This window comes from Camarhynchus parvulus, chromosome 3, assembly GCF_901933205.1.
Source record: "Camarhynchus parvulus chromosome 3, STF_HiC, whole genome shotgun sequence".
Lineage (NCBI taxonomy): Eukaryota > Metazoa > Chordata > Aves > Passeriformes > Thraupidae > Camarhynchus > Camarhynchus parvulus.
Window position 1 is genome coordinate 111059447 of NC_044573.1, and position 19445 is coordinate 111078891.

At 46.3% G+C, this 19445-nt stretch overlaps 1 protein-coding gene across 8 annotated transcripts in view; it reads right to left on the reverse strand.

The window, feature by feature from the left end:
* EXTL3 (exostosin like glycosyltransferase 3) overlaps window positions 1–19445 on the reverse strand; it is a 151712-nt gene that overhangs the window by 52550 nt on the left and 79717 nt on the right. For 6 of the 8 annotated variants that reach the window (XM_030946510.1, XM_030946511.1, XM_030946509.1 and 3 more), the window contains one exon: window positions 4119–4214. The exons of the other annotated variants lie outside the window; for them this stretch is intronic. The gene's annotated coding sequence lies outside the window, so the exon portion shown is untranslated. The remainder of the gene's footprint in view (window positions 1–4118; window positions 4215–19445) is intronic. 8 annotated transcript variants of the gene reach the window in all.

Sequence of the window (19445 nt, forward strand, 5' to 3'; positions counted from 1 at the left end):
GTGGAAAAGCTTTCAGGAGATTTATAAAATTAGAGCTGCTGCTGTTGAACATCTCAAAGGGAAAGGGAGGGAGAGGAAGTGTTTCCCCCATGCAGCTCTCCAGCAGCAGCTTCTGATTGTACTCAGTGGGAAACAAGGAGCACTCTCAGCCCCTTCCCTCCCATGGAGCTCCAGGCAGAGGGGAAGCTCAGCAGTTTGCAGGATTTGGGTCCTTGCTTTTGTTCCCCTTCCCTCTCTCCCTCCCCATCCTCCCTTTGGATGGAAAGACTGAGAGAACAGAGCAGTTAAGGAATTTGAAGCCTCACCAGCAGCTACTCTGAATGCAGGCACATGAAGCAGCAGGATTCTGCTGGTGACATTTGGACCACAAATGAAGTCCCCAAGAGTAATAAACAATCAGGTAAAGAAATCTGGAAAGAAATTACCCAGCACACCTCGTCTTCCTGGCCCCCATGAGATCCATATAAAATGTGTTAATGCATCTGATTATGATCTAAATTATGTACAGAGGCTCCTGCCAAGCACTCTGTGAAGTTTCTTTATTGTTAACTTGGAAGCTGTTTAAGAACGGTCCAGTCATCATGTTTCAAATTAGATTTGGGGGAAAAAAACTTATTCCTATTTTACTGCTGGCTCAGAACATGGCAGAAGGTCAGGATGTAGGTTTTACCTGCTGAAGAAGAGCAGGAAGAGTGGGGGACAGAACAGCAGAAGCCACTCTGTTCCCTGTCCTTTACTGTCACCTGAGCTCTGTGCCTTTACTGTACCCACACATGGCAGAGAATCACTGCAGTTGCAGCTTGCTACACAGTTTTTCCTGAAAAGGGGGTAAAGCACCAAGGTGTTCCCATGCCCACTCTCCACAGACCCAAAAACTTTGAAAGAAAGGATTTCTGGAGGAGTTCTGCTGAGAAAACACCATGTGATATTTCCCTCACACCTCTGAGGGCCACCTGAGCTGTCCCTTATGCTGCCAGTCCTTCGTGCTGCTGTAAAAAAGCTGCTTCTCTCCCCAGCTCCACGACTGGAGCTTTTTAAAAAACAGAGCTACACCACTGCCAGGTGTAAATTCAAATTTGGGAGAGCACCCATAGTTTTAACTGCAAGCCTGACAATTATACTTTATTGCTGGCTCAGAACATGGCAGAAGGTCAGGATGTGGGTTTTCCCTGCTGAAGAAAGAGCAGGAAGAGCCACTCTGTTCCCCATCCTTTACTGTCACCTGAGCTCTGTGCCTTTACTGTACCCACACATGGCAGAGAATCACTGCAATTTCAGCTTTCTTTCAACATATTTTTTTCAACTTTCAACATTTTTTCCTGAAAAGGGGGTAAACCACCAAGGTATTCCCATACACACTCTCCACAGGCCCAAAAACTTTGAAAGAAAGGATTTCTGGAGGAGTTCTGCTGAGAAAACACCATGTGAGATTTCCCTCACACTCTGAGGGCCATCTGAGCTGTCCCTTATGCTGCCAGTCCTTCGTGCTGCTGTAAAAAAGCTGCTTCTCTCTCCACTCCAGGACTGGAGCTTTTTAAAAAACAGAGCTACACCACTGCCAGGTGTAAATTCAAATTTGGGAGAGCACCCATAGTTTTAACTGCAAGCCTGACAACTTCAAGAGTGCTGAAAACTCCAGCAGCCCAACCTGTGCTTTCTCTTCTGCTGCTGCCTGGCCAAGATTTTGCTCTGTGCATCAGCATCTCCTTCCCCTGCAGGGCTGGATTTCCAAGCCAGAGCCAAGGTCACCTTGCTCAGAGGAGCAGGATTTTAAAAAGAGGGTCCCTACAGTTATTAAAAGTCTTCCATCCATTATCTCTGCCCTTCCAAGCTCACAGCTGCAGCCACAGCTGCATAAATCTGGACTAAGCATGGTCCTGTGGAAGTGGAATAGGATATAAATAGTTTTTACAGGTTTGTTTTGTTCTATATATGTATATAAATCATACACACACATATATATATGCCATATATGCCTGCACCTCATTGATAATGGAATGATTTGGGCTGGAAAGGACTTTAAAGAGCATCCCATTACCCTCCTGCCATGGCCAGGGACACCTTCCACCATCCCAGGCTGCTCCAAACCCCATCCAGCCTGGCCTTGGACACTTCCAGGAATCCAGAGGCAGCCACAGCTTCTCTGGGAATTCTATTCACCTCACCACCACTCTTACAATAAAGAATTTCTTCCTAAAATGTCATCTAACCCTGCAGATCTGCAGGAAGTCAGGGATCAGAACTTCCATTTCTAGCCACCGTGGTAATGTAGTGGCTTAAACACCCAAAAAATGCTTTAATGTAGGATCACAGGCTGGATCCCAGCCAGGCAACAGCACTGCCTTTAAAGGAGTATTTATCTCCATAAAACACTTCCTAAACAACGTGCTCAGTGCTTGAAAATAAAGCCTTGCTAAACAACCAGATTTTTAACCTGAAATGCTGCAAGTTGGCATTCTCTGCTGCTCCAGGTAAGTCTGATTCCCTTACACAGCATGGTGATTTTCTTTTTAAGAAGAAAAGGAATTTTCTCTTTCAGTTTAACTTTGAGGCAAGATGGAAGACCACAGCCTGGCCTCAAAGCTGTGAGATCTTTTGAACTCCAAGTCAGCAGGCTCTCACAGGAGCTGAGCTCGAGGGCTGCTCTGGAATAAATCAAAAAGGATTTACTCTTTCACTTGAACAAGGCAGGGAAAAAAAACACTCCATAGATGCACAGATATGGGGGTGGGGGGTGGGGAGACAGCTAACAGGTTTTTAAAAAGTAATAAAAAAATCAACTTAAGAATGCCATGATGGTTTGATAGGCACAGTCCCATAAGCTGAACAGCACCCTGCATGGCTGGATTTCCTGCAGGAAATCACAGGCACAGTTGCTAAGCCTGCTGGAAGCAGTTCAGCCCAAGAATATCCAGAGCAGATGCTCCAAGCACGGCTCCCAAGGACACAGTGCTGCTGGAGAAATCCTCTGACAGGGAGTCAAAACAGGGGCTTGGACTGGCCATGTGTGTGTCCTTGGAGCTGCAGCTGTGATCTCTTCACAGAGGAGCAGAGTTCATGGCCACAAGGGACCCTGAGAGCACCTCGAGTGCTTTGTGCTGAACCACAGCCCATCACACCTCATCCAAGCTTTCCTGAGAGCAGCAATCAGATTTAGCAGCCAGATTCTGACTGGAGGAACTCTGATGGCTCCCAGCCACAATCCATGTGCTGCTTCCACTCCAGAACTTGGGCTGACAGAGCAGCTTTGTGCAGGATGCCACTGCCCCGTGGTGTCCCTGTGTCCCTGTGCCAGGAAATGCCACTCCCTGACTCCTTTGCTTCACTCCTGACACCTCTGCTGGAGCCCAAACTCATCAGCAATTTTGACAATACTCCAGAGCCTGAGTTTGCCTGAAGGAGCTCAGCACAGGGCACAAAACCTCATCTCATCCTCTGGCTTCCTTACAGGAGTGAGAAGAAAACTGGGGAAGGAGAAATGTGCTGCTGGCAGCAATTCCAGCCTCTGCAGTGGGATTGCAAGGCTCCCAGAGAACCACCCAACCCCACCAGAGCTGTGATCAGCACCCATGGACTAATCCTCACACCTCAATTACAAAGAGTTTGGGGACAAGAATCTGCCCAGAGAATGATGCTAAAGAAGAAAAATGTTCAGAGCCCAACTTCCCCCTGAGCTGTGTGCAGGGATTTGGATCCCAAGGCACCCAGACACTGAGCTCAGACCATTAGTGACATTCAACACTGCTTTTAAAATCAGAATTGAAAACTGCTGAAAGCAGAATATTGTGAAACGCTGCTTCTTCGCCTGCAACTTCTGCCAAATGAATTTGGCTAAAACTTTCAGCAATTAATGGATGATTAAATGAAAGAGCTGATGGCCAAAAAACATGTAAGGAGCTTGATTAAAGCTCTGGGGGTGACACTGTGCTGGTCCTGCCCTATTTTTACAAGCTTTTTCTCATCTCAACATTATTTCAACTGGACTGTGGGGAGGAGGAGAGTGTTGTTAGAAGGGTGTGAGATGTTTTGGTGAATTATGTTAAAATCCAGCAAGGGAAGAAGCAACTTAACCCCAGGCATGGGGCAGCCTGACACTGCAGAGCTCCTTTGTGCTTTACCTGTTGTGCCTCAGCTCCTTGGCTCAGACCTGTCCCACATCGACTCCTCCTCCACCTCTCTTCTTTCTGCCAGTGCTGATCTCAAGGGTTTCCCTCCTGTTTAACAGAGAAACACAGACAGAACCACATGGACTCATGAGATAAGTTCTGCATGGCCTCGAGGCATCTGCAAGAGAGGCATTCTGACACAAACATTCCTTCTGGACCTCTCCAAACAGGGATTGAGCAACCTGGGGGAGTGGAAGGTGGCCCTGCCCATGGCAGGGTGTGGAACAAGATGAGCTTTAAGGTTCCTTGCCTCCCAAACCATTCTGGGGTTCTGTGATTTATGATGTGGTCTTAAGCCTGGAAGCTCCCACAAGTTTGACAATTTGGGCTGCTGGGGAGTAAGGGAGGCTGAAGGGGGAATCAGGCACAAATGAGACCACCTGGAGAAGGGATATTGCAAATCTAAAAGGGATCAGATGTGGGTCATCAGCAGCTCCCTGCTCCATCGGCTCTGAGCCCCTTCCAGGCATTCTCAACTTCCTCACTTCACCCAAAATTCTTCCTGTACAACACCTGATAAATGACAGCTCTCAGGTTACATCCATGGGATCACTTCCCAAAAAATATTAAATAAAGTCATTATCTCCACTGTTCCATAAGTGCCAAGGTCCAAGAGGATCCCTGCAAGCCACCCAGCCCGACCTGTTCCATGACACACCCACCAAGTCCAGCCTCGAGCCCAGCAATTCCCACCAATTCTTCATCCAGTTTCTCCCCTAGCTCAAATCCTCTCTCAGACACACCTCTGCTGCAAACAACCCTTCTGATCTCAGCAGACAAGCAGACAAAAAAAAATTAAAATAAAAACAAAATACCTTTTGTTAAGAAAAGCCCAAGGCTCCAAGATTATCCTTCTCGGGTGAAGTCAGTGGCATTTCCCTTTGTTTCAAAACAAAAAGGATCATCCACAGGCTGCCTTCATCCTCCCACACAGCCTCTGGGACAGCAGAGCATCTCAACCTCCCTCTCCCCACCCTGACTCTCACTAATGTGTTCCATACTCGCAGCCTCTCCCCAGTCCCAGCTCCCAGCAGGGACTCAGGGCTGGTCCTTGGAGGCTGCTGCTGCTTTATAAAGGCTGCTTCCATCCCCTTCCACCCCTTTCACTTCCATCCCTTTCACTTCAGCTGGCAAAACACCTCCTGAGTGCCCACATCTTTGGGATACAAAGAAGGAAACACTTGGTGATGGGAGCTGGTCCCTCCTGGCAGGCTGCGGATCCCGGCACGGCTCCATCAGCTACAAAATGTTTGCAGAAACAAGAACAGCCAGGACCCTTCTGCAGAACCCTCCTTCCTTCCCTGATTGCAAAGTTCCTCTCAGAGTTCTCCAGAAGAGTGAAGATGTTTCTCAACAGCCACAGCTGAGGGTTTCATCTCAATGTGACCTGTGAAATATCCACTCCAAACCTCACCCACGCTGCAGCATCTGCACAGCCCTCACTGCCTCTCCCAGCTCGGGAGATGTTTCATGGCAGGCTTGGAATGCTGACAGCTTACAAAATAAAAATCTGCCTTTTTTTTAATTCAAAGCCACCAATTATTGTCCTTGAAACTCTGGCCACTTGGGGCAAAGGAGCCAAGGAATCAGAGCACGTGGCAATGGGATGCCCAAATCCATCACCAAACAAACCACTCTCCTGAGAGTCACAGAATTGTCTGGGTTAAAAGGAACCCTGGAGATGTTTCATGGCAAGCTTGGAATGCTGACAGTTTACAAAATAAAAATCTGCCCTTTTTTCTTTCAAAGCCACCCATTATTGTCCCTGAAACTCTGGTCACTTGAGCCAAAGGAGCCAAGGAATCAGAGCACGTGGCAATGGGATGCCCAAATCCATCACCAAACAACCACTCTCCTGGAGTCACAGAATTGTCTGGGTTAAAAGGACCCTGAGATGTTTCATGGCAAGCTTGGAATGCTGACAGTTTACAAAATAAAAATCTGCCCTTTTTCCTTCAAAGCCACCAATTATTGTCCTTGAACTCTGGCCACTTGGGGCAAAGGAGCCAAGGAATCAGAGCACTGGCAATGGGATGCCCAATCCATCACCAAACAAACCACTCTCCTGAGAGTCACAGAATTGTCTGGGTTAAAAGGAACCCTGGAGATGTTTCATGGCAAGCTTGGAATGCTGACAGTTTACAAAATAAAAATCTGCCCTTTTTCTTTCAAAGCCACCCATTATTGTCCCTGAAACTCTGGTCACTTGAGCCAAAGGAGCCAAGGAATCAGAGCACGTGGCAATGGGATGCCCAAATCCATCACCAAACAAACCACTCTCCTGAGAGTCACAGAATTGTCTGGGTTAAAAGGAACCCTGGAGATGTTTCATGGCAAGCTTGGAATGCTGACAGTTTACAAAATAAAAATCTGCCCTTTTTTCCTTCAAAGCCACCCATTATTGTCCCTGAAACTCTGGTCACTTGAGCCAAAGGAGCCAAGGAATCAGAGCACGTGGCAATGGGATGCCCAAATCCATCAAGCAAACAAACCACTCTCCTGAGAGTCACAGAATTGTCTGGGTTAAAAGGAACCTCAAATATCATCTCATTCAACCCCCTGCCATGGCCAGGGACACCTTCCACTAGAAGAGAGCTTAAGAGTTTTTTTTAAAAAAGCCTAATTTTAATGTAAGCTCTGGAAAACATCAAACTCCGCATAGAATAAATGCCACTTTATATTAAAGTGAAGGCCCTTGTCTAATAAACACTATATAATTAATATGATGTAAAAATTCCAGCATATATTCATATTTTATTCTGATCACTGTCATTAAAGCAATAACAGCACCCCAGCAGAGGCTCACCTCAAAAAACGTGTGATTCCTCCCTACTCTCCACCAGAGAAGAGGTGGCAAGTCTCTGTTCTAACTTCATTTTATATTTTATTAGTTTTCACAAGCCAGCTATGCTAAAGGGTTGCACCAGTAATTTAAACTGCAGCTGTCAGCAGAAGTGAAGGACATTGAGGGATACATTTTATTCCAGCTCTTTTATTGCCTGGCTCCTTGGAGTGATTCAAGCAGCTTAAGGATTTTAGAGGCACTGTCACCACAGTTTCTGGCCCATCTCAAGCTGCTATTTGAGAAAAAAAAAAAAGTACCCAAAAATTCCAACTTTCAAAGAACTGGCTGGACCAGCAGAAGCTGCTCAAGACTCAGCAACTCCTGAATGCCACCAAATTGTTCCCTCGCGGGGACAGGCACTTTCTGCAGTGTTATTCCCACTTGGCAGGAGGGGAGGGGGGATCCATAAAACAATAAAACAGGGGGGAAATGCTGATTCCTGCAGCTCTGCCAAACCACAGGAACACGCAGAAACTCTTCCCACCATCAGGAGCCAGCAGTGCTCTGTCACATCTGCTGGGACACAGCAAGGCAGGTGACAAACTGGAGCACTAGGAGGCTGGCCCAGACCCAATCCAGGAAAGCCTCCAGGAGTGCTGGCCAGAGGAGAAATGTTCTGAAGATTCCTGTCCCAGCAGCACCCCAGGGTTCTGCTGAACTCTTCCCAATGGACGATCAACATAAAATTAATTCCTTGAACTCAGGGACCAGCCTCACCACCCCAGGCTGGTGGGAAACGTTGGTTTTCACCCCCATTGATTGTTTTGCCCTGAATCCAGCCATGCCCATCCCTGTGAAATCTCTCCTTTGACAGAAAGATCTGTTGCTGCTTTGAAAAGTGATATTTTGCATGTCTTTCTGCTCTGCTGGTTTGTATTGTCCCCACAAAAGGCGAGCAGGGAAGTTCCCTGTCACTTCAACATCTCCTTTATCCATGCTGGAGTAAAAACCCTGCCCAGGCTGTGGGATTTATTTGTTACTGAATGTCATGGAGTGGTGTAAAAGTGGGATTTTTTAAATGCAGGTTTTGGATTTCACAGCTCAGGTTTGGGACATGAGGGGCTGCTCTGTTCACTCACTTGTCCAGAGGTGGCCTCAGCCAGCTGCCCTGGACACTGCAGGGCTGGAGGGGAGGAACACAGAGATGCTGCTGAGATGTCTGCTGGCTGCTTGCCTGGCACTCCATTCCACATCCCATTAGGGAAACCATCCCAGGAAAACAGGGAAATGCTACTGTCTCAGTTTGGAAAGACAGGAGTCTGCTAAGGAAGGCAGGAGCCTCCCCTGAAATGGAGAGTGTAAACCCTCCCCACCCCTCTGAATTGCTATAAATTTTAAATTAAGGGGCTCTCAGGCAAAAATATGGGAGCAGGAAATAACAGTTCTTTAATAGGGAAGAAAATAAAAGGATAAAATAAACAATGCAGTAAACTAAAATAGCACTGACAGAGTCAGAACACAACCTGACACCCTGTGGGTCAGGGTGTTGGTGGCAGTCCCATTGGAATTGTGGCTGCAGCCTTCCTGCAGTGTCAGGGGTGGTTCTGCTGGAGCAGGGATCCTGTAGAGAAGGGGGCAGTTGTCACAGACATCTTTTATGAAAAATCCTTTCCTTAGCATTTTTTCTCCTGAGAAGCTGAGAAGCCTCAGGAACAAAATGTAAACAGTGATTATCTGCTGCTGTGGAATGCAACAGATGCATCTGTGATTGGTCTCATGTGGTTGTTTCTAATTAATGGCCAATCACAGTCCAGCTGTTTGGACTCTATCTGAGAGACAAGCTTTTGTTATTCATTCTTTCTTTTTCCATTCTTAGCCAGCCTTCTGATGAAATCCTTTCTTCTATTCTTTTAGTATACTTTTAATATAACATATATCATAAAATAATAAATCAAGCCTTCTGAAACATGGAGTCAGATCCTGATCTCTTCCCTCATCCTGGGACCCCTGTGAGCACTGTCACAGGCAGTCTTCCTCCAAAGATCCAGAAGAAGCAGCTGCTGTTCCTCTGGGGAATCCAGTGGAGAAGCCATGCAGTTATTCCAGGATCTCCAGATTATATCCAGGCAGGAATGCTTGGCTCCTCCCTCTGGGCTCACATCTCCCAATGGGATGCTGTAGTTCTTATCAGCCACGCAGTGACATTCAATAGCTGTTATCAGCAGATGTCTCCCCAGAGGGAGGAGTGATTGTGGTCACTCAGAGAGAGAGATAAGGCAAACTGCCCCGTTGACAAAAGACAGCTGCCATCCAGATGGTGATAGAATCCATCTTGCCTCGCAATCTGGAACAGTTCCTTTGTGGGAGGGTGGAAGGAACAAGGGCCATGCCAGGGCCATTCCTGGTCAAAGCTCTGCAGGGCTTTGGGCAGCAGACAGTGGTGGGACTGAGCTTGGTGTCCCCACTGCTCCCCAGGGTGCTGAGCTTTCCTGCGGTCCCCATCTCCTACCCCCACACAGCAAGCCATGGGACACACGTGGCTCACCCCAAACCAGCTCTTGGGGTGCTTGCAGAGAGGGAGAGCCAAGGCTGGAAGGGCTCACAGGGACCTGCACTGATCCTGACTCAGCACACAGGGGACGCTGACGGACCCTGCTCACTCTGTGCCACGGGCAGAGGAGAGAAATCCTCATCCTCACCCCATCCAGCCTGGCCTTGGGCACTGCCAGGGATGCAGGGGCAGCCACAACTTCCCTGAGCACCCTGTGCCAGGGCCTCCCCACCCTCCCAGCCAAGAATTCCTTCCCAAAATCCCATCCAGCCCTGCCCTCTGGCAGTGGGAAGCCAGCAGGATATCAGATGATGCCACCCAAGTTTTGGAGCATGGATCATTCTCAACTGTCCCCTGCTGTGGGTCCCTCCATGTCCCCCTTCAGCACATGCAGACACTGTGCCGGGAGAGAGGCCCATGGTTCCCAGAGCTTAAAATCTGTGAGGAAAAGCAAAACTTACTCTGCAAAGAAACATCTTTTAAGCAGAGGGAAAGTTCTTAAACCTGGACTTTGGCATTTTTAAGTCTGGGACATGTTTTAACCTATTAAAAGAAGTTTTTCAGGTCACCTTGGATGCAGAGTTGTCTGGAAGGGGGAGGCTGTCAGATGGTGTCTTAGCAAGGGAGTATCTGTTCCCTGGGCACGGACTCAGAGCCTTGTGAACCCCCTGTGGCACCTGAATGTTCCATGGTTGCACTCCAAGCCCCACGGACACTCCTTTGATGTGGTGAGCTGCAGCTCCTAAAGGTCTCTGGAGATCACAGGAATCTGTGTGATGGGATGAATCTAGTGGATGAGGAGCCTTCCATCCTTTGAAACAGAACTTTGCTGTTGTTATCTTTTCTAAAGAACATTTTAATTGCTTTTTTTTTCCCATGCCTGATGCAGAGAGCAGCTGTGGAGAGGTGCCCAGGAAGGCTCCTCTGCTCCACAGGGAATGCAGCCCTGCTCTTACACACATGGTCTCTTCCTGGCCTCTCCTGCTTGCTGCTCCAACATAAACAAGACCTACATCCTCCTGGAAATTAAACCCAGCCTCACAGACATGTACACAGATCTCCTCCTGCCCCACAGGAAACAGGGATGGAGAATTTGCAGCCCCAGGTGGCGTGGAGCAATCCCCGTTCATGGGGGAGGGAACACACAGCACTAAATGGCATCTTGGGATATTTAGTGCTCTCCGTTTTATTTTCTCACCTCTTCTTGTCACCAGCCAGAGAAATTTGTCCATTTTCCTCTGTTCATCCTCACAGAATTCACCAAAAAGCTTTTTCCTTTACTCCTGGTCACAAAAACATCCCAATTTGCTTCCATCTCACTCTTCCCTGACAATTATCTCCACTTGCTTCCCTATTTTCTCTTCTTATCCAGGCTGTTTTTTCTTTCCCTCACCTGCCTGCACCGCCATTATTTCTCCACTGTCAGAGGTGCCACTGCCAATCTAAAATTTGGTTTCAGTACAATTATTTAAGTTCATTCTCCTGCATTAATGCAGACAAATATTACAACCTAATACAGAAATATGCCCAGGAAATAATTCCTGGGATGCTCCAACCTGAGTTGAAGGCCAACGTGATGGAGACAGAGCAACACAAGCACAGATCCACAGCTCTGGAAAGCATTCCTGGCACTCCCACTCCAAGTGCCATTAAGGAGATGCCAAAGTCCAGCAGATGTTTGGACAACACAAAACATTAAATTGAGCTCTGATATTTAAGAGCAGAAAAATTTCCCAGGCTAATTCAGGCAACATGTCCCATAAAAATGGCCAAAAAACCATCAGGGTCCATTAACTGCATTTGCACTCCAGCATTTGCTCCTGAATTGTTTATGCACAGAGGTTACCCAGCACATTAATCCTCCAGAAAAAGGACATGTAAAGCAGAGCTGGAAATGCAAAAGTGTTTGGTAATCCTGATATTATGAGTGGGATAACACAGGAGGGGTCTGTGGGGGGAGAAATCCCCATAAAAAACTCCAGAGAGCCCCAATTTCCCACAAACAGGGAAATCAAAACCTGTTGTTGCAAGCAGAGAGAAAGTCAAAGATTTTATGATCCCATTGTGAGAAAGGAATTTTAACAGGCTGGTGAAGGATAAACTGTTTCTTCCATAAACCTGAACAAAACCAAGTGATTTCCCAGAAACAAATTGGGAAATTATCCTCCCTGGCCCCAAGAGTCAAGTCCAAACCTGCCAAGTTTCTCCTGCCTTGTCCTTATCCTGCACCTTCACAGACTTTGCAGGGCTGGGTTCAGACTCAGATCCAAATTTAGGCAGGTTGGAGATGCCCTGAAAGCTGCTGAGTCACCAGAAGGGAAAGGGATTTAAGGTAATAATTTACCTTCAGCTGAGCAGGAGCTGCCAGCTCACAAGGCAGGGCATAACTCAGGCTGGAAATGCTCCACTGAGAGCTCTGTGTGCTCCCAATCACCCACCCCAGATGCCAAAATTCTCCTTTCATGCCCTCTTGCAGGAGAGACACAACTCTCAGCCTTGACCTTTGGATGGTCAAGTGACCACTGAAATCCCCAAAGGACAAAGATTCCCTTTAAAAATCCCTGAACTCCCTCAGCAAGCTCAAGTCTGAAAATCATAGAGAAGAAAAGACGGAATGCACAGGGATTTCCAAGGTGGAAATGAAGGGGGGTAAGGAAAACAGGACATTGACCGTGGAACTGTTACTCCTGACATTTATCAACAAGGAGCCACAAGACAAAAGACAATATTTCAATTGGTTATTAGGAATAATTTCTTCCCCAAAAGAGGTTGTCCAGCCCTGGCACAGCTGCCCAGGGCAGTGGTGGAGCCCCTATCCCTGGAGGGATTTAGATTCTCTGTGGATGTGATACTTGGGAACAAGGGTCAGTGGTGGCTTTGGCAGAGCTGGACTCAATAATCTTAGAGAAGTCTTCCAACCCAAATGATTCCATGATTAGGAATTAATTTTGAGAGGAAAGAAGGAATTTCCCCCCCCCCCTTATCTAACTCAGAAAACCTTTATTAAAGAAATCACTTTGCACACACTCCAGAGGCTCAAGACATTCATGTTACTCCCAACATTTATCAACAAGGAGTAACAAGACAAAAGACAATATTTCAGTTGGGTATCAGGAATAATTTCTTCCCCAAAAGAGGTTGTCCAGCCCTGGCACAGCTGCCCAGGGCAGTGGTGGAGCCCCTATCCCTGGAGGGATTTAGATTCTCTGTGGATGTGACACTTGGGGACATGGGTCAGTGGTGGCTTTGGCAGAGCTGGACTCAATAATCTTAGAGAAGTCTTCCAACTTAAATTATTCCATGATTGGGACTTAATTTTGAGAGGAAAGAAGGATTTTTTCCCCCTTATCTAACTCAGAAAAACTTTATTAAAGAAATCACTTGGCACACATTCCAGAGGCTCAAGACTTTCAGGGATAAAAACTGGACCTTCAAATGAAGGTTCTTGGTGTTCCTTTTCACCTGAACCAACAGCTGGGGATTTTACAAATCCTTTTCACCTTCAACCAGCTGAGTGGCACAGAGAATTACCATGAAGTCAGGGATGCTCAGCAGGGGTAAATGAACTGCTGCAAAGAATAACTCGAGGCACATCAGAATCTGTCTTGGCACAGTTCTTCGCTCTCCAGCAGGAAGAACACATAGAAGTGGCAACAATCCCCTTCCAGAAAATTCTCCTAAGCTCCCAGCCCACTGCCAAAATTTATTTGAAAGGAACTGATCCAAGCAAGAATTCCCAGGATTTTATGGTGCAAAGCCACCCTCTGTTCCATGACAGCATTTTGCTTTCACAGCAGAAAACGTGCTTTGTGATTTTGTCTTCAAGAAAGGCAATGAAAACCTCCTTTGCTCGCTGCCACCAAGCTGGTGTCACCCTCTCTGGATATCTCAGCATCCCCACAGGTAAAGAAAAAACAAGTTCAACCTCCAAAGATAAATTCAGAGGCAGCAAATCCATCCCTTCCTGGGAGTTCCATCCCAGCCCATGCCTACCTGTCAATGTCACCCAAGGAGCTTCTCCCAGAGAAGGGATTCAAGGTTTGGTCTCTTTCCTGACCCATAAGCACAGTAGGAGAGTTTAAAAGTTCAACTCTAGATATTTTCACCCTGATCCAAAAGCTGCCCTGCTGCTCCTTCTGCAGGATCTCCAGCTTTTCCCACATTTTAACACACGGATATCAGAGCTAAATCAGCTACTTGAACAGTATTTTCAGAAATTCAGTTTTTGCAGTAAAAACATCCTTTGTTCCTATTTCCCAGCTCACATGTCCATAGATGGCATTAAACACTTGTTATTTGGGGAACTGAAGCACATTTGGCTGCTCAGTGCAATCACAAGTACCTTGCACAGTTCCTGGAGGGCTGAGCGCCCCGAGGCACAGCCCACCCTGCTCACTCCATCCTCCAGTTTAAAAATCAGCTGGATTGCTCTAAGTTATTTCTCATATTCTTGGAACAATTTATTCAACTGGTGTTGTGAACTCCACAGATTTTCCTGTTCTCTGTACTTGATGAAAATCACAAGGGCCAGGATGCAGCTACTCCCAAGAACTCCCATGATCACATTTACAGCTTTATCCCAGCTTTTCCATGACTTTTATTTCCTATCCTGATGAAAAAAGAGCAGAGACAGGGGCTCACAGGATCTTCATGACAGCTCTGATGCTGCCTGGTCACACAAAGATGGGTTTGTTCAGAGCAGCTCACAGAGAACCCACTTCTCCCTTTAAGCACAAATTTGACACTCAATTTCTTTTCACTACAGACAAGAGAAAATTGATTAAGCACAAGAAGAGGTGCTTAAAAAATGAATCTGCTTATCTGCTCTCTATCAAACAAAAATAACCTGGAAAACTGGCAAATCTGAGGGTTTGCCCAGCAGATAAGACAAATCATCCTTCAGCGACTCTCACATTTTCCTCCTGTTACCTGGAATTCCTGCAGGCTTTTGTCACCACGGGAACGATGGGTGGTGCCACCAGCAGTGATGGTTAATTCTGTAACTTCAACACCTGCAAAACCTTTATTAGAGGCTGTGAAGTTGTCACAGGCTCCATCTCCAAGTCCAGCAGGTTTTTGTTGGCTTGGTTTGTTACACTGGAACATCTCCTGCACTAATTCCTGCAGGGTTAACTCAGCATGGGGGACATGTGTGGTCATCTCAACCATTGTGCCACAAAAATTTCCTGGATCAGGAAGACAAAATACTCTGTAATGCTTATTTTGCCCTGTTTATTTTTCTTGCAGGTCACCACCACCTCCACCAAAAGAAAAATGAAGGTTTTTATCCCCACTGTTCTCCATGAGGCTCCAAGCCAAGAGCCCAATGCACCATCCCACCTCCAGCCTGGATTCCTACAGAAATACAATTTGTACAACTGTGTTTTCTAAAATCTTCTGAAGCTGTTTCCACCCAAATTTGGCTCTTAAAGGACCAACATTGTCCTTCCACAAGGACAGGAGGCTCAGAGGATGGGCAAGGACCAGCAGCTTCTGCTCAGGAGGGGATGCCTCAGATTTTAATATATCACAGAATGGTTTGGGTTGAAAGGGACCCAAAAGCTCATCCAGTTCCACCCCCTGGCATGAGCAGAGACCCTTTCCACTACCCCAGGTTGCCCCAAACCCCATCCTTAAACACTTTCACATTCACATACAGGGATATTTTATCATCCTCACCACCATACACCGATATATAAATATGTATTTTCACATACAGGCACACACAGAGAGGGCAGGTCCCACTGAATTCCATCATCCCTGCAAAACCTACATCCAGGCTGTTCAAAACCAGTGCTCTGGGAAGAATTTTTTCTGCAGAGATTGTTTTCAGCAGCTTCCCCAAAATGACACAGTCCATGGAAACAGTGAGGACACAATCCAACCCGAGGGTGGTATTCAGTGATAATTTAGAAATACAGTTTTTCTGCCTCCTCTCCCTCTTAATTCCCTGCCCTTATTCCCTCAGTGTTTTCAAACTGGCCCAGCTTTGGTGGATTTTTATGGGAACTGCAAATGAGGTATTTGCCAAATATACAATCATTGCTCCCAAGTGCAGAGGCACCGTGACTTGAATTGGTCACCCTGCCTTTATTTGTATTTATTTTTAATTGTGAGGAAATGTATTTGCTCAGTCTCATCCTCCAAAACAGCTGAACAGTTTGAATTACAGTCTTCCCAAAAAGCACCAGCAAGCAATTAGCCGGAATGTTCTGTTCTACCTGAAGTTTGGCATGATAAGAACAACTGAAAACAGGATTTTCAAACACAGAAAAAGCTTAGGAATGGCACCATTCCCCTCTCCCAGATTAACAACATCCATCAATCCCCTCTCAGGGCTCCTCACCCACCCTTCTCTGCTGCTTTGCTTTGCTGCAATACCCAGTTTAGGCTGCCTGCTCCTTTGGAAAATACCTCAATAGTTTATTTATCTATAAAATACCCATCAGTGCTGCTTTGCACCCAAAACCATCATGAAGGTATTGGTTTCACACAGCTACCCCAACAAGTTTTTTTTTAAATTCCCTGTAGATGCCCATGCACAGGCCACCAGCAGGATTTCTGAGCAGGCAGAACATGAATGTGTGTTGTGATATGTTATTCACATCTACACAATCAGGATTTCACGTTACTCAAAAGCGATTTGGTGTTTCGTTTGTTCTGTTTGGGTTTTTTTTTAAGTCTCCAGCAAACCCTGAAACTGGGGATGAAGAAGAGGAAGGGCAGGCCGAATGTGGCCAGACATTATTTTTACATGATCCTTGCTCAATTTTTATTTCTCCACAAAAAATCCCTCTCACAAAAATCAGATGGCACGGTAACCATGCCCACCATGAAAAATAAGGAATCAGAAGGGGAAGGGATGGGGCAGGATCCATCTGATGCTGTCACTCTTGTCTCAGCTCATTACTTGAGGCAGCCTGGGCTCCCCATGAGGTCCCACAGAGCACTAATGACTTAATCAAGGGACCTCCCTGGGGCTGAGGGAGATGCTCATGAAAAACAGCATCAAATCAAAGCCTGGGAAATCAGTGGCACCCTATGGAAAATTGATGGGATCAGCTGGTAAATCCTCAAGCTGGTAAGTGGTGCCTTACTCCTGCCTCGTACCAAAAAATTGCCCCTGACTAGAGCTGGAGGCACAAGGAATGCTAAAAAGCCGAAAGTGGGGAGCTGGGGTCCAGAAACCTGCAGAAAACTGATCCACACCTTTGGATAGTGCCACGAGGGACAGGACACAGGGAATGGGACAAGGACAGGACACAGGGCAGGGTTGGATGGGATTTGGGAAGGAATTCTTGGCTGAGAGAGTGAGGAGGCCCTGGCACAGGGAATGGGGAAGGACAGGACACAGGGCAGGGATGGATGGGATATTGGGAAGGAATTTTTGGCTGAGAGGGTGAGGAGGCCCTGGCACAGGGAATGGGAGAAGGACAGGACACAGGGCAGGGTTAGATGGGATATTGGGAAGGAATTTTTGGCTGAGAGGGTGGGGAGGCCCTGCAGGAGTGAACAGATGGCTCCCATAACACAGGCAGGATTAAATGGGATATTGGGAGGGAATTCTTGGCTGGGAGGGTGGGCCCTGGCACAGGGAATGGCTTCCCAAGGACACAGGGCAAGCTTAGATGGGATATTGGGCAGGAATTCTTGGCTGGGAGGGTGGGAGCGGCCCTGGCACAGGGTGCCCAGAGAAGCTGTGGCTGCTCCATCTCTGGAAGTGTCCAAGGCCAGGCTGGACAGGGCTTGGAGCAGCCTGGGACACTGGGATGTGTCCCTGCCCAAGGGATGGGATGAGATGACCTTTTGAAGTCCCTTCCAACCCAAACCATTCTGGGACTCCATGTTTCTAAGGCAGGAGTATTTGTGCACATCCACACAATTTCCAAAGTTAAAGGCACATTTTTTGAGCGATCTCATTTACAAGCTGAACTGGACAGCAACTTTACAGTCACCGAGCTCCTCGTGCACACTCAGCGCTGCAAAATCTGCAATGACTTAAAATTCTTCACTATTAACATATTCTCCATATTAATCTCCCCCAAATGATCCATACTGGGAATTTATGTATGACTCAGTATTAAAATCCAGTGTAACTGTGTCTCTGAGCATGTCATGGAGCTTAAATACAGGCGAGCAGAGGGCATTAAGAGGCTGCTGAGAATCATTTTCTAGTACATTGGAAAGGACAAACTGTTTTTATGAGTGTGTGTTTTACAGTCTGTTTTTTCAAATTACATCTAAAATAGTTCCCAGATGGAAGTTGTATCATTCCAACTTTAATCTAAGGAATATTTTATTTTTCAAAATTAGAAATTAAATAAAAAAGAGGTGAAACTTCAGAAAATCTGAGTCCACTGAAAGGTCAACAGTGTCTTGTGCTGCTCAGAGAAGACTCAGAGACACGGTGAAAAAAAACCTTGAGACTTTTTTCTGAGCAAAGATTCAAATAATAAGGAAACAGTCCTAAAACAGTAGCATCAAAGTTTGTCCTTAATTCCACAATGAGTTCATCAGACTGTGGTAAATTTCTTTACAAAGCTCCAGGCATCCACGAGGCAGCTGGAGAGGAAAAAAGGACTCCCTTGCCCACCATGTTCTCATCCACTGCCTCCAAGCAGCTCTCCTTCTGCAAATCAATATTTTCCATTCATTTTTAAGTATCCCATACAGCTGTAACATGGCTCTAACACTCTTCCCAACACACAGCACCTCCAAAACTGGAACTCAGCTTTTAATGAGCATCAGCAGCCATTCCAGCGCTGGAGACGTGATGCAGATCCCTCTGGTTTTGCCAAGCAAACTAATGCTTGGAAAAGCAGAGAGCAGGAGAACAAACCAGGATGCTTGGAGTTGGAGATGAGGGTAAAAGTGCAATCAGCACCTGGCTTGATTTACAGGTATTATAATACAAATACCCTCAGGTATTTGTGATTTGGTCTGAACAAACGTAGTTGGGGTTTGATTACAGGACCCCAGGGATGGAAAAATCAACTCCCTTGGTAACTTCCAGCCTGGCTGCTCCAGGACAGGAAGGAACAGGAGGGGAATCATTACAAACACCGGCTTTTCCACAGTGCAGAAGGAATAACTCCTGTGCCCTACACACTGAGTGTGAAAAATGCATGTATTTTATGATTGGCTTTTCGCAAATATTCAAATTAATATTATATGTGTTGTGTTAGAGAGTAATGCTGGATTCATTCTCTTAAGTAGTGTGGTAAATATAGTTTTAGGTTATAAAAAATGTTAAAATAGAAACTATGCTATGTAGGATACTTTTTTTAAAGAAAGGACTCACAGTGAGACAGCAGCCACAGGACACCTGAATCTTTCAGAGAAAATGAATTTATTGCCCTCTTAGCAGAAGAAATGAACTTCCCACCTTGAAGGCGCTGTCAGGATTCAGAGGAAGAAGTTGACACTGACCAGACAGAATCCTGTGTTTGAATGGAATTTATGCATCATGTATGAGATGTATGAATATGCAACAGGCTGTTGTTTTTAAGGGTTAATCCTCTGTTAATGTGTGTCCTTTTTTGGGCTCGTGCTGCCCAGAAAAAGGTACCATGATGTCCATAACCCTTTGTTTCTATTGTCTCATATTGTCGTAATTCAAACTGTCCAAATTATTACTACTCTAACTGTATTACTATTTTTATAACCATTTTATTACTATGAAACTTTTAAAATTTTAAAAACAAGTGATTGGCGTTTTTCACACTGAGCATGGTTTACTCTCCCTCCAGTCAGGATGGCCACAGGCCTCTCTCAAACCCCTCTTGGGTGTCCTGGCCAGATCCCAGTCATGGTTATCCATGGCTCAACAGCAGCTCAGGACTCCTCAGCGTGCCACCCTCCAGCCCTCTGCAAAAACCAGACCCCTAGGGATCACCAGGGAACAGAGTGAAACAAACAGATGGGCTTAGAAAGAAAGGAACTA